The sequence below is a fragment of the Phaethon aethereus genome (genome assembly GCF_964289735.1).
Source record: "Phaethon aethereus genome assembly, chromosome: 2".
Taxonomy (NCBI): Eukaryota; Metazoa; Chordata; class Aves; order Phaethontiformes; family Phaethontidae; genus Phaethon; species Phaethon aethereus.
In genome coordinates, this window is record NC_138582.1 from 31,361,974 (window position 1) to 31,378,433 (window position 16,460).

The 16,460-nt window shown below is 39.6% G+C and overlaps 1 protein-coding gene across 1 annotated transcript in view; it reads right to left on the reverse strand.

The window, feature by feature from the left end:
* The window catches only part of RALYL (RALY RNA binding protein like), a gene marked incomplete at its 5' end in the record, with an annotated part of 189,927 nt that overhangs the window by 122,023 nt on the left and 51,444 nt on the right, over window positions 1-16,460 (reverse strand). The window lies entirely within an intron of this gene.

A 16,460-nucleotide genomic window follows, 5' to 3' on the forward strand; every position in this document is an offset into this window, starting at 1 on the left:
GCTTACTTTTAACCCTGACTTTTAAAGATCACAGACTATATTAAAAGATGTGACTTGAAGAGGCAATGGAGTACCTGAAGGTTGTCCCTGAAACTTTAGCACAAATTATGTAAATAGTCTCAACCATTGCACTAAAGTCCCTGGTGCAATTTGTCCCATAAATGCCTCATTCTTTCCTGACAGCTTCAGCAGGAGGAGTTCCACCTGCAGGCTGTCCCAGGATTGCCTGGCATTTGGTGATGCTTGAAAGGGGAAGGCATATTTTTTGAAGCTGCTCAGCCAGGAGGGAACTGATCCCACATGTCTCACCTCTGGGAAATTTCTAACTACTGTGTTCAGTTTTGGGCCACTCACTACAAGAAGGATGTTGAGGTGCTGGAGCATGTCCAGAGACGGGCAACAAAGATGGTGAGGGGTCTGGAGCACAAGTCTTATGAGGAGCGGCTGAGGGAACTGGGGTTGTTTAGTCTGAAGAAGAGGAGGCTGAGGGGAGACCTTATCGCTCTCTACAGCTACCTGAAAGGGGGTTGTGGCGACGAGGATGTCGGTCTCTTCTCCCAAGTAACTAGTGATAGGACAAGAGGAAATGGCCTCAAGTTGCACCAGGGGAGGTTTAGATTGGATATTAGGAAAAATTTCTTGACTGAGAGAGTGGTCAGGCATTGGAACAGGCTGCCCAGGGAGGTGGTGGAGTCGCCATCTCTGGAAGTGTTCCAAAAACGTGTGGATGTGGCGCTTCAGGACATGGTTTAGGGGACATGGTGGCGCTGGATTAATGGTTGGACTTGATGATCTTGAAGGTCCTTTCCAACCTAGTGATTCTGTAACTTCCTTCAACCATTTATTTTAGAGAAAACCTGAGGTGATTGCTTGCACACAAAGCTACACCTCAATCCAGAATCTGTTGCAGGATCTGAAGCCCAAGCTCTGAGAGTCATCTAAGACGGAAATTGGGATGTTCCCTCCAGCTTCTTTTCTCGGTTAACCTCCATACTCTCCGTTTGGCTACTGGGAGTGTGTGTCTCCCTTTCTGACAAACCAGGCTATTCATTGTAAAGGGATCTCATTGGGGAATTATGTTATGATGAATTTAATTTTTGTATCTCACTTCCAGATGTATTTGTAATAATGGAACATCTGTGGATTCCGTCACAGATCTGGGCCTTCTTAGCCTCTGAAGTTCTCAATACTAAGTAACATATGAGCAAATGTAATTGAAGATTGTATCAGATGGTGGCAGCAAAGGACCTTCCAATGTTTGGACTTCAGCGGGGTGCATCCAGCATCCTTCCTGCTCATCTCGTGTTTTGTTTTCAAAGTACCACCTACGATCAGGAGTGAACATTGCACCGCATTTGTTTCAGCAAGAGGAAGAATAGCAAGCACATGGTTTATTGCTTGTTTCTCAAAAAAAAAAAAGCCTATTGAAATTGGATGTCTCTCTCATATCACAGTCAAATAAAATAGAAGAAAAAACCCAAATGGGTAAACAAAAGCAAAAAACCCCAAAAAGAACAATGAAATAACTCTGTCATCCCCCAGACAGTGAGAAATTACTTGAAATTTTTGTCTCAATGTTAGAAGAAATTTTAACATAGACTGACAGAATAAGTATTATTTTCACATACCATTGACATAAAACTGATTACTCTGACAAAACAGGCAGGTCTCTTTTTGTGCACTTGCTAGGTCTCAGCTGCCAGTAAAGAATCAAATCTGAATCTAAAACCTGTAGCACATAGAAGATTTTCATTATTTGTAGCTGAGATTTCATAATTTAAAAGGTTGAAGATGGATGGCCCTGTTCGGTACTATTGCTCTGCATTATGCTCCATTAATACAACTGTGGGCAAATAATTAACAGCAAGGTCAGATATTACAAGAGACTTGAAATGGATGCAGGAGAAGAGAAAAGCAAAAGAAAAGTAGTACTAAATTAAAGTTGAAAAATTAATAGAGAGAAGGGGGAAAAAAAAGATAGAGAAGAAAAACAGCACTGAAAGCTGCTATAGCTACCCTGAAAACTGAATACAGTTCATATCATACTGCACTAACTTGCACTGAACTAGTTTTGGGTGTTCCTTTCCAGTTACTACCCAGATCACTGGCTTACTATTAGCTGAGTTTAGTTGAATCTCTATTGGATGTGAGACTGAAGTCTAGATTTAAACTTCAGAAGAAAGGTCTGATTCTGCAAACTGCTTTTCTGTGTCTGGACATATTGCTGGCACAGAGCTTTAAGGACTTCAGGGGGAGTGTGTGAGATCCTCATCGGTCATGCAGAAGAAGCTGGATGCCTGAGACAGTATATCCTAGTCAGTCAAGAACTTGTGTATATCTTTTCCCAATTACATCATCTGTTTACCTGCACTGAGCAAATTCCACTCAGTTATCAATAAAGAGTCAAAAGTCATTGTCACTTCCATAGGCTGAACTCATTGGACCCATCAGAGGTTGCCTGCATCCTTCTGTCTGCTAATTTTTCATCCCAAGCACACACACTATCTCCTACCTGCCTCTCATCCTCTGCATTTTGAGGATGCACTGACACTATCCACACATGCTCTTGATGAAAGCTTTGTGCTGTCTCATTCCCAAGACCTCTGCTGCTCTAACATTACCAGTACCCACTTCTAGGACCACCATTTACCTCACTTTGCTTTCTCTACCTCATGCATATTTTCTGCCAGTCCATTCCTTCCATAATATTGTCCCTGTCTCCCCCATCACATTATATCTCAGTCTATGGCAGGATTTTAGTGGGTTTTTGTAATTACTACTTTTTTTTTTTTTCCCTCCAGCGGAAAATGTCATATAACGTATCAGCACAGACAGCTGGTCTGAGAGGACTGAGATGGTGGGAAGAGCTCATTATCTTTATCTTGGACATGCAGAACTGCCATCAGTTTGTTCCTTGCAATATGGACAATGACAACAAAACAGCTGATTACAGTAGTTGCTGGGTCTGGTAAGTCAATTCAAGACAAAAATGATTCCTTGTGATCTTCTCTTCTGTATTTCAGATTTTTTCCAGATCAGCAAAGCAAGGACCTCCTGCTGCAGCTCAGGTCACTTCCATACACATTGGAGTTGGTGAGGAGTACAGGTATTCATAAATGGCATCCAAACAGGGTGATACTTTCATATTGTCAAAAAACGACTTTGGTTGTCTAGTGATGCAGCTGTCCTATGTCTGAACGTCTGCAAGAGGTGTTTGCATATGTCCATTCAACTGAATAGAACCAAGTATTATTTCTCCATAAAGTTGCCCAGCTTATAGCTTATAGCTGGGCAACTTTAAACTGCCACCATGCAGTCTTCTCCATGAAAAATACTACCTTAAGTTCTGTTTCAGACACTGTGTCCTTTTTGAGCTCTAAGCAGTCTATCCAAACCTTTTTTTTCTTCCCTTTAAGATGATGCAGCTTTAATAACCTCTGCACTGTGACTTCAAAAAGCCAATATTTTGGGAGGAAATATCCCCATCCTCCATCTCTATTTCTCCACTGCTGCTCCGTCTGCACAGGGAGCAGCTGTGCTCCCTGTGCAGCCACCTTTGATATGCTAGGGAATTTGGGGTAACTTCCACCTAAACTTAGTATAAGGCAGCTCTGCTGAAAATCCATAAACTAGTGAGGAAACAAGCAATTCTCAACACAAAAAGCAAGTTTAAAATTACAGAAATGAAATGTGTCAATCTGCCTAGCTGCAAAAGAAACATTCGAAAATCAAGCAAAAAACATTCTCTTCTACCCTACTGATTTGCCAAAGACCTCAGCAAGACTAAAGAAATCTTCCCAAATAATAGTGGCACAGGACATTTCATGGGATTGTATTAAGAAAATATACATGAGCGGTGTTATCTAGCATGATATTACATCCAGACTTGATGAAAATCAATGAACACCAAGACCAATATATTTTACTTCTTAATATTTCTTATTCCACCAGTTTATTTCATTTTACTTTGCATAGGTTACTATATTGGTCTGTGCAAACAATCGTAACTTTTCTTAAATTCTAAATGTAGGCTATGTATATGTAGTTCACACCATGAAAAAAACAAGGTTAAAATAAGTTGTAAAGGAGGTATGAGGAAATAATAATGGCACTAAAAATAAAATATGGATGTATTTTTAAATATCATGGACAGAAAATAATACTAAGGTATAATAAACAGAAACCAGAAATGGAAGTTAGTAGCACACTCAGTCAGTACCTGGAACAACTCAGACAGAAAAGAACCAAAGTGCTTCAGATAGCTGCAGTTAAAACACTTCAGATACCCTGAAGAAATCCCAGAACACAACCACAACTAATGAAGACCAATGATGCAATTTTACATGATTCAAAAAAATGTTACATTTGGGGATCTCTGAAGTCTTTTACTTCATGATGCAGTGTGACCCATTACTGTATTGGCTGTTTTATGTATCAGGGATGGCAGGGAGAAAAACCTTAAAATCTGATAAATACCTAAGATTAGAACTAATCTAAAGTCCCTAAATTAGGCCATATGGCTTTAGAAATAACTAGGTTAAATAGTGTCATAAAACACCATACAAAACATGTAACTCTGCATGTCACTAAGAGTTATCAACAGAAATTGGCAAAGATTTGCAAGTTAATAATTAAATTCCAACCCAGAATGACCTGAGAGTCATTAAACTCTCTACAGCAATAGGTACTGCTGAGAACCTTTCTAGATAGGGTTAGGGATGTAGATAGTAGAAAGGAATGAAAAATCTTTGCAAGAATCCAGAATGATTTCAAGCTGCCCTCAACAGGAAAGAAAGTCAGGAAGGAAGAGAACAGCATCCTAATTTTTTTTTTTCATTTTTGAAAGCTGCTGTGCTCTCAGGAAACATGGCTTTTTTTTTTTCTTGGTGTTGTATGTTCCATCTTTCTCAAACTTGGCATCATTGCAGACAATACAAGAATGGAAAGTTTTTTCTACACAAGGAAGTAAAGGTTGTTTTCTGTAGGTAAAGGCAGACAATTCAGTGGTGTAGCATAATTATAAACATTCTATTTTTGAAGATTTGAAGGAAATTTGAGATTTTTCCTATTTAAGGAGCAGAGACTGCAACAGGACAGTGGCAAAATTCCCACAGCTGCAATGAGAAAAATATGCATAGCTCTGAAGTATTGCAGACCAAATCTTGTGCATGATTTCCAGGTCATACGTTCTGAATGATACTTTTCCTTTGTCTTTGACACAATGTGTGTGTATAAGTATACGTATATGATGTGTATGTATATGATGTATATGTATATGTATAAAGGAAGGGAAGTCGAAGCTGCATTACCTCAGTGAAAAAATTCTAGAAAACATTTTTTATCAATAAACCTTAAGACTGTTAAAGGAGTGATTATTAAAATTGTTAGAGCTGTGAGAAACTTACATAGTGTTTTCTGCCAAGACATTGAAATGCTTGCTGCTGTTTTCAACATTTGCCATTAAGTTCAAAACTTCCTTATTTTATTAACACTGGTAACTCAAAGTTTGAATGGGAAAATTATTTATATATTTATATATTTAATTATTTATTTTTTAAACGTGAGCTTCAGGAGTCCTGTGGCTATAGGCAAGGTAAAGTTAAAAGAGATACTAAAGAAGGTTTGGCAGTGGAAATCCTAAAGATCCTAAAAACCCATGTTGTGAAGAAACAGAACACATGACTATGTTTTTTTCAAACCTAAGCGGTAACTTACGATTCACAGATCTGTATTAACAATACTTATTCCTCTGAGACTGGAGGGTTTTTTAGTTCTCTGCCTATTCTCTCTGCCTTACCAGCAGGAGTAGGGCAGTGATCATGGCCCTGTACTCGGCACTGGTGAGGCTGCATCTTGAATACTGTGTTCAGTATTTTGGGCCCCTCACTACAAGAAGGACATTGAGGTGCTGGAGCATGTCCAGAGAAAGGCAACGAAGCTGGTGAGGGGTCTGGAGCACAAGTCTTACAAGGAGTGGCTGAGGGAACTGGCGTTGTTCAGTCTGGAGAAGAGGAGGCTGAGGGGAGACTTTATGGCTCTCTACAACTACTTGAAAGGGGGTTGTGATGAGGTGGGTGTTGGTCCCTTCTCCCAAGTAACTAGCGATTAGGACAAGAGGAAATGGTCTCAAGTTGCGCCAGGGGAGGTTTAGACTAGATATTAGGAAAAATTTCTTGACTGAGAGAGTGGCCAAACATTGGAACAGGCTTCCCAGGGAGGTGGTGGAGTCACCATCACTGGAAGTGTTCAAAAAACGTGTGGACGTGGCACTTCAGGACATGGTTTAATGGGCATGTTGGTGTTGGGTTGATGGTGAGACTTGATGATGTTCGAGGTCTTTTCCAACCTTAATGATTCTGTGATTCTGTGATTCTGTACCAAGCACTGACTCGTGGGCCATGAGTGGGACATACATGAGGCATTATTGTCAGCAAGGAGTGTAAATAACACCGCATCTAGTAGCTACCTTCCATGCTTTACATAAAGTCATTGTCTGTCATCTACAAGATACACAGTTAAGTCTATTATACCTTTATAAATCTGGAAATATTTCTGCAGACGTGTTGATGATTTTAAACTTGATTCAGTTTGGCACAGGGAAGTAATGAGCCCTCTCTGTCCTCATCAGAATAGCAAATACCCCAGGGTGGCAGTGAAAATGATTCTTCCCTATATAGTGTGGATATGAAAGCCTTGATCTTGTAGATAAAGTGTGAAGAAAGGACATTTCTTTCTCCAACAATGCTCTAGGAGAGACACTGACCATTATCCGGTTCAGCCAGGAACAGCCAGGATGCAGAAGGACAGAGTTCTTGCTGTTGGAAATGGCTTTGGTAACTCTGAAGGAAGTATCAAATCTCCTGGGAAGGGGAGATTTTAGATCTGTGCCTCTCCTTGATGTTAACAGTGGGTTAACTTAGACATTCACAACTCAGGATGCCAGCTGCTCTAAATCCCTTTGCAATGCACTTAAGTTGTAGAGGAATGCCAGGTGCCCAAGTCAGCACTATAGAATCCCCATGGGAGTCAGCTGAAATGCAGGTATTACAAACTTTCCTTGTTGCCCCCACTCTCTCTGTGTATCTGGCTCCTTTGAGATCTAGGTCTGATTCATCTGTTTTTTGAAGATAGCTGCATTCCAAAAATAAGAAACTAAATGCACTAAAGATTGCAGAATATTTGAATGCCAGAGTAATGCAGGGTCATATAAGTGCTTTGGCTAGGAAGCAAGAAAAGACAGGGAAAAGCAACCAGTTCCTGATGCAAACAGTACCCATCAAATGTGTTATAAGATATGTAGTGCTTTATGCTAAACAATTCAGCAGGAGAAAGTGTGGGGCAAGAAACCATGGGGATAGTCTACTAATTAGTGAGTAATTAATTCAGAGTGTAATATTGTCCCACTGAGAACAATGTACTTGTCTCAGCAGGACTTCTAGAAAAATAGGAAATAATAGACTTTCATAATTGCAGTAGGTAGGTATCCAACTTGGTCCTCAAATGCTTAATTACTTTCCTGTTTTCCTGGTATTAAATCTATACCTAGGCAGCTCAGAAACTTCCTCCAGCCTGAAACCATCACAGCAACTGTCAATACTCAACAGGCAGTTCCCCAGACCCCCCCAGAAGCAGAGTCTCTGTACACCTAAGATATGCCTTGCATCATGAAGGGGGGCCATCCCTTGAGACAAAATTTCAGTTTTAATGGGAAGCGAGAAGCATGGAAAGAATGACCAGCAGCAGTAGTAGGAATCAGTGCTCCTCTGCCTGTCTTTTCAGAAAGAAGTAGAGATTGTAGGGAAGGATGACTGTCCACAGGTGGATGGAAAATGAATAATGTCTGGGAAATATACATATGTATTTTAGGCATTTCTGGACCAAAAAAGTTTGGAAACACAGGAGTTTACTGGCAAGACAACTGTAGCAAGTGGACTCACACACAAACACACTGAAATCATATTATCAGTAAGTCTCAGCCAATTAATCTGCAGATTTCTGATGCCATCGTATCAGTATGTTCATAGGTCCCAGGCTTGCAAGTGTGTTTCCTTACAGAACTGAAACATTCCCAGGAAGCTCTGACATCTCCTCCAAGTTTGGAGGGACAATGGTACGGCTATGGACTGTAATATGAAAAATACAACATTTTTCCTGTAAAAATTATGTGATAATTTACATCCATAGAAAATTATGATACCATACATTTGGAGGTCATGTAGTACACAATATGACAGAACTACAAACTGTCTGTGACCTTTTCCATCTTGCACTTCATTTCTCATCATGAATATATTGCAGTTGTAGCACTGCCATACTTCACAATAATACAAATTCCATCTGGAATTATTACACAACCATTAAACATATTTGAGCCTATATTTAGCGGGGCCATGGAGTGACCTTGCCACTGTATGGGAGGTTTTGCATATAGCTGCTATATGGGGCTCTCAGAAGAGTAATGTGAAGAAAAAGGATCTCCTTGGAAGCATAAGTGTATGCATGCAATGCTGAACAAAAGAGATTATCTGATACTAAGGATATGAACAACTGCGAAAGGACATGGAGGTTTTTTTGGGAAAGATGGCTGGTTAAATGGTAGGCTAGTTTGTTGGCTCTTCTGAAGGAGTCTACAATTTCTCCAGTTGTGTCCATGTGCCTCACAGAGCTGCTTCAGAAGCACTTAACTGGACTCCTGCTGAGCTGCAGCTTTGAAATGCCCTAAATGAAAAAGCTCTTTATGAGTCACAAAAACCACCTTCACCAAAAAGGAGGTCAGGCTGAGACAACCTAGGAAAGGATTTCATCAGACTTAGCTGAAATATGTTATTGCATGTTTAACAAGCTGTGTTTTATTTCTGACCTTCTGGTTTAGGTTAAGTGTAAATGCTTCTCTAGTAAAGTCAGTAAAGGTCATCTTGGAGCTATTTGGAAAAAGTGCAAGCAGTGACAATGTGTCTGAGCTTGCTAAATCTAAAGTATCACCATAACTCTTCTGGTGTATCTTGGTATTTGGGTCTACCCAATATTTCTGAGTACTAATCCATAGGTTTCTTGTTGGAAACCATTTTAGACCACTGAGAATTGATTCCTCTTGTTATTGTGGTACTTGTCAGAGTTAAACTCATGTTTAATATATCATTCTATGCAGATGGTTGAGTTGCAACCCGAAGCATAAATGAAACTCTTTCTTTGTCAATTATTCCTTAAGGATATCATTGCAAAACACTAGCTGTTGTAAGGAACTGATATTTTCTGTTGTAAATGACTCATATCGCACTGATAGCACTGATCATGTGTGATTGGCACATGAGAAGGTAAATTCTAGACAATAATAATAAGTTTCAGGGTTGATAAACACATTTTAAAAAATTTCTAAGTACATTCAATATTGTTTTTTAAATTTCACATATGAAGACAAACTTTTTGAGCAAGTTTGTACATATTATTCCTTTGCAGTTGTCAGTAGTCTGTCATCCACTAGGATAGTGTCTACTTTTGGGGTACAATAAGAAAACAACACAGGGAAGAATATGAAAATTATCCATAGTTTAGAAAACATGATGTACTGAGAAATACTGAAAGATCTAGTGTCTTTAGTTTAGAAAAAGAAGGAGAAAGAAAGGGATATTAAAAAATCCGGATATTAAAAATTAAAATGATCAATTGTTATTTAAGTCTGCATAAGATACGAAAAGAAGTAATGTTTTAATATACATAAAGAAATTTTTGTACTACATATTTAGGCTTGTTTATTGTTAAATGAATTTCTAGGGAGATTATGGAATTCTTCTTATTGGAAGTTTGAGACATGAACTGGACACCTGCCAAGGATGAACCAAAAGTACTGATTTAAATTCAAAGCAGGAAAATAGACCTCCTGAGAATCTTTCCAGGCCCAGATTTGTGATTGTAGCTGTTAGGACAATCCATTTAAACAGGGACACTTCTCCTTCTTTTGCTATGGTCTGGGATTCCCCCTGGGACCTACCAATCTGTAACACAATATGGCTCTGGTCTGCTTCATCCTTTTTCTTGGGAAAGCGGTTACCTTCTTCAGGCATTAATAGAAAAAAGAAGGGTGCACAGCCTGCCTCCATCCCGTCAGTCTCCCACCTGCCAGAGGAACTGGACAGAAACAGTGGAATCAGACTGCAATGTGATCTTTGTTTGTGAAACAAAGCACCACATAAGAATATGTGGTATTACTGTAATTGGGCAGTGTATCACTTCTCAGCCAAATTATTCATGTGGCATTTCATTCTGCCTATCTTTGAATCCTGTTTTGCACTTAATGAATAACCAGGCCTAATTTGATAACCTTTAAATTTAAAGTGATGTGATATATGTTATGTAGAAGCACTGAAAACCAAAGAAGTAATTGGCATAGGCTTTTCCTTTTGGAGGTGTAGAGGGTCATTCTCAGGTTTAAGGTATTGAGTGTCTTGGAAACGGAGCAGCTGAATAATTGTAACACCAGCATAGGGACTTGGAGTTTTAGAACAATTTTTGGTTTTGAACACTGAAACTCTCCATTATAAATGGAAAATTCATTTGTGTAAAAAGATTTCTCAAAGATCAATCTTTTGCCATGGAAAACTTCCATAAGAACTCAAGATAATCAGAAATTTCATAGATTTCCATTCCAAGCACAAAAAGCTCTTGTTTTAAGTAATAGCAAATTATGGCAATATGTTTATAAATAAACTACCAGATCTCAAAGCATGGTACACTGCACATTCAGTTTTCCTTTAAGAGGGCCAGATTAGAAAGGGGGGACCATATGGAAGAGAAATTAGCCACAGCACTTACTGCTGTACTGGAAGATGCTTTAACAGTATAGTGATGTGCTGTTAAATGTAAGTGCTAAAATTGAATTATTCACAGTGAGCACAAACTTTGAAATGACAAGTACTGATGATTTAATTGTTATTGATTTCAGTTGGAATTATTGGACTAACCACCTACTAGAAAAGGTTGACTTTTGTAAAGCAGAAAAACATGGATTAAAATAAGATCCTCATTTTGAAAGAAATTACCTTTTCTATTAAAAACTACAACCTCATAGTCAAATCAATGAGGAAATAATGACATCCTTGATACGCTGTACAATGAAATGTACAAGAACTTGGGAAAAAATATAATGAAAGGTTGTGAGGTCTCTTTCACATGCTCGTTAACACAACCTCATCATCAGAATGTTATTGCCTTGAGCACACAAGAACTGAATTTGCCTGGCTTTGACCCTGAAAGTAGATGTAATGGTCTTGTTATTACCATATTCTTCAACTCATTGTGGAGTAGTAAGTGAACATTATTTCAATTATTTTTGTTCTTCACAAACACACTTTTTTTCCTCTGAAATCATTTAGAGCTTTTTCAAACACAGGGAGACTGATAAAATTTTCACCATCTCTCTGCTACTGCTATGTATGTTAACATATAGAAACCAGACAGCTTAACAATTATTGCTCAGTCTTCTAGCTCTAAGTGTCATCTACTTGTAAGCACTGAGATTAATAAAAAAGTGTGCATGTAAGGTCACATTCCAAACAAAGACATTTAATCCTATTTGGAAAGCTAGTTTTAATGATTTACTTCTACTTGAATGAAATATATCGGTTGCAGTCTGTAGATTTGTATCTGTATTCAGATAGACTGGAAACTTGCATGAACAGGGTTATAGGAGCAACTAATAAAGCCGGAAGGCTAATTCTTCAGTGTGACCTGGAAGCCCTATCAGTGCCACATTCACTTGATTAAATTGGTATCTGTGACAGGCCTGAAGATGTGTGGTTTTGGTCACAGTTTTTTTATTGTCTTCACTTTCAAACTCTATTCCATCTCACCAGTTGACTTCTGCAGCTAATGTACATTGCCATATGATAAGCAGGCATTAAAAAATAGATCTTGAAGGCACCAAATAATTCAATACTAAAAAAAAAAAATTGCTCTGGAAAAGGCAAGGTTTCATACAAAGATTAAGTCTAATGCAAAGCTTCAGCAATTTGTCTATGGTATGGATAAAATGTCTATCAAACTCTTGACTACATACAAATACATATGCACATTATGCAAGATCATGTTTATGAAGTACATCATACAGCATTAAACGATGCATCTGTTTTGGATAACTGTGAATAGATGTGTAGTGAAGGTAATAAAATTGCAGATTTAAAGAATGTGTCAGAGAAAGAAAGGTTAATTAGGTTACGCATTTTTTCTTAATGAAAATGCAAGCAGGTTTAAGTACTAATTACATTGTAATATTACATTGTTATAGCTAGGCTCTTTGTTATTCTTTAAAATGTGCCATAAGACGAGCTGGTAGGGGAAGACGACCAGCCTGGCTGAACAGGGAGATTTTGCTGGCACTGAGGAAAGAAAGGAGAGAGTTTATCACCTTTGGAAGAAGGGGCAGGCAACTCAAGAAGAGTACAAGTATCTCGTTAGGTCATGCAGAGAGAAAATTAGAAAGGCGAATGCCCAGCTGGAACTCAATCTGGCCATGGTCATAAAGGACAAAAAAAAAAAATGTTTTTACAAATATATTAACAACAGAGAGAGAGGCAAGGAGAATCTCCATCCCTTATTGGATATGGGGGGGAACATTGTCACCAAGGATGAGGACAAGGCTGAGGTACTTAATGCTGTCTTTGCCTCAGTCTTTAATAGCCAGTTCAGGTATCTGCAGGGTATTCAATCCCCTGAGCTGGAAGACAGGGATGGAGAGCACAATAAATTCCCCATAATCCAGCAGGAAACAGTTAAGGACCTGTTAAGCCACCTGGACACACCCAAGTCTATGGGGCCTGATGGGATCCACCTGAGAGTACTGAGAGAGCTGGCAGAGGAACTTGCCAAGCCACTCTCCATCATTTATCAGCAGTCCTGGCTAACAGGGGAGGTCCCAGATGACTGGAGGCTTGCCAATGTGACACCCATCTACAGGAAGGGCCAGAAGGAGGATCCTGGGAACTATAGGCCTGTCAGCCTGACCTCAATACCAGGGAAGATCATGGAGAGGTTCATGCTCACAGACCATGTGCAAGACAACCAAGGGATCAGGCCCAGCCAGCATGAGTTCATGAAAGGCAGGTCCTGCTTGACCAACCTCATCTCCTTCTAGGACCAGGTGACCTGCCTAATGGATGAGGGAAAGGCTGTGGATGTTGTCTACCTGGACTTTAGTAAAGCCTTTGACAGCGTCTCCCACAGCATTCTCCCCGAGAAACTGGCGGCTCGTGACTTAGACAGGAGCACTCTTTGCTGGGTAAAGAACTGGCTGGACGACCAAGTCCAGAGCGTTGTGGTGAATGGAGTTAAATCCAGTTGGTGGCCAGTCACAAGCAGTGTTCCCCAGGAATCAGTTTTGGGGCCCGTCTTGTTCAACGTCTTTATATATGATCTGGATGAGGGGGTCAAGTGCTCCCTCAGTGAGTTTGCAGATGACACCAAGTTGGGTGGGAGTGTTGATCTGCTGGAGGGTAGGAAGGCTCTGCAGAGGGATCTGGACAGGCTGGATCAATGGGCTGAGGTCAACTGTATGAGTTTTAACAAGGCCAACTGCTGAGTCCTGCACTTGGGTCACAACAACCCTATGCAACACTACAGGCTTGGGGAAGAGTAGCTGGAGAGCTGCCTGGCAGAAAAAGACCTGGGGTGCTGGTTGACAGCCAGCTGACCATGAGCCGGCAGTGTGCCCAGGTGGCCAAGAAGGCCAACAGCATCCTGGCCTGTATCAGCAACAGTGTGGCCAGCAGGAGTAGGGAAGTGATTGTGCCCCTGTACTTGGCCCTGTACTTGGCACTGGTGAGGCCGCATCTTGAATACTGTGTTCAGTTTTTTGGGCCCCTCACTACAAGAAGGACGTTGAGGTGCTCGAGTGTGTCCAGAGAAGGGCAATGAAGCTGGTGAGGGGTCTGGAGCACAAGTCTTATGGGGAGCAGCTGAGGGAACTGGGCTTGTTCAGTCTGAAGAAGAGGAGGCTGAGGGGAGACCTTATGGCTCTCTACAACTACCTGAAAGGGGGTTGTGATGAGGTGGGTGTTGGTCTCTTCTCCCAAGTAATTAGCAATTAGGACAAGAGGAAATGACCTCAAGTAGCACCAGGGGAGGGTTAGACTAGATATTCAGAAAAATGTCTTTACTGAAAGGGTGGCCAAACATTGGAAGAGGCTTCCCAGGGAGGTGGTGGAGTCACCATCACTGGAAGTGTTCAAAAAACCTGTGGACGTGACATTTCAGGACATGGTTTAATGGGCATGGTGATGTTGGCTTGACGGTTGGACTTGATGATCTTAAAGGTCTTTTCCAACCTTAATGATTCTGTGATTCTATGATTCTATGAAAAGGAAGAAGAGTTTCCTACTTTATAACCAACAGTTGTTAGCCAGCCATGGTCAAACTGCTGAAATTAAATGGTTTCATGTGCTTTTTCTCTTTTTTCTCTTTTTTTTTTGAAGAAAGCTGCTTTTGAGATTTACTGACCAATTCAGCAAAGGGCATTACATACACATTTTGTGCATGCAGTATTAAATAGTCACAACCATTCTTTGGTGAAAAGGCTTCAGACCTTATTCCAAATTCCCAGCTCTTGATTATGTTGAAACTCTTCTATCTCTCCAGATTTGTTGTCATTTACAGATTCATGTTTCATGTCTAGAAGCGCTTCTGTATGTACCTGGAGAAACCTGTCTTATGAAAGGGTCCCTTGCTACACTGCATGGTGGCGTCACTTAATCCCTTTTGTAAACCAATTAAACTCCTGCTCAGAAACTTATTGGGTAACTGTGGAAATACAAAGATTAAGCACTGAAGGTCATTGTAACTGATGACTGATCAGTTGCATGTAGGATGAGTCCTGGATAAAGAAACTTCAGAACTGAAACTTCTGTTTGAATCGAGAGTAACAGGTTTAGGAAATGGCATCCTTTGGCGAGGTATGTTGTTTATGGTTGGGTCTTTTTAAATTTCAGTTTACGTTTCATACTCTTCTCAGGACAAGCCACATAGGAAATCCTATGCAGGTCCTCTGCAAGCAAAAAAATACTTTAAAGCCAGAACAAATTTCTTTTTTTTTTTTTTCCCCCCGGTCTTTTTTAAGCAGGATGCATTATTTTATACCTGGCCTCTTCACTAGTTTCAAGTCAATCAAAAAAGTGTTCTGCTTTTAAACCTAAAGAGTAGTAGTGCAAATCCACTTTTCAGCAGTAGGGAGCTATGCCACTTTTTTGTGATCTTTTGTTTAATCAGAAGGATTCATTACAAACACCAATTTTGTTTCTGTAATGAAAAAGCAAATGAGTGCAGTTTTTGTATCTCATGGGATAGCAGCTCTTCTGTCCTAGTTTGTCCTTGCACAAACTTCCATATTGGAATACACATGCTACTTTAAATAAGCTCTTCAGTGTATTATTCACTAACTATAATCTTCTATATGTCTTTATTCTCTCATGTGACACTTGAACAATAACACACTCTTTAATGAAGATTAAACCACAAAAACCTCTACAGTATATCAGGTAAAACTGTATTTGGGACTACAAAAACCAGAACTGAGTGTTTCTGCATGTACTCTGAACTGAATATTGTTGAGCTTTGCAGCTGAAAAAGAAATACTGTAGATACATTGCAATATCTTTTTGAAAGTAACACATCAGCAAAACATCAGTGTATTAATGAATGTTTCACAGCTGCAGTATTATTACTGAAGGGACAAGAAATATGTTAGAAAGACACATGGCTGAATAAGGATGTCTCTGTAAGGAAACATTCAGCTACATGAGGATCCAGTTCTCCTATACCTAATATATACTGTTTTTGAGGATGTTGTGACAGAAATTAAGGGATATTCAAATTCAATTTTTTACTTATAGTCTAAATATCTTTTAAAACATACATACACGGACAAATGTCTTAAAAAAAATATTTCCTCTAAATTTAAAGGCAAAACTGTAATAGTGGTCAGATAACAGCTGCTTATTTGATATAAGTATCTTTTAATTTCCTCTTTCCTGAAAGTTATTTCTTGATTTGCAGGTCAGGGTCTAAAATGACAGAAAACTTTGAAACTGTATTGAATGACAGTGAGGGGCTTGGGGTAGGAGGAGAAAGAGGGAAAAGGAGAGTGATGTCATTGCTGTGGTATGACATAATAAATGTTATGACAGTTCTGACAGGCTATGACCAATAAATAAGTTCCCAGATGAAGATAAGAGTATATGAAGCTTATCAGGTTCTAGAAGATCTAGATTATGTCTGTCCTAGATGCTTAGGCCCAGATTCTTGCTTAACTGCATTCTTAATCTGGATCAAAGTGAGACCAACAAATATACTTAAAAGGTTTTCTTTTAGTCCTCCTTGTCCAGAAAAAGTGATGAGTTTGGAGAAGAAAAATCACCGGAATCCATCTTAAAGAGAATCCCACTGGTTTGCCTCAAAGATATCATGATGAAGTGAAA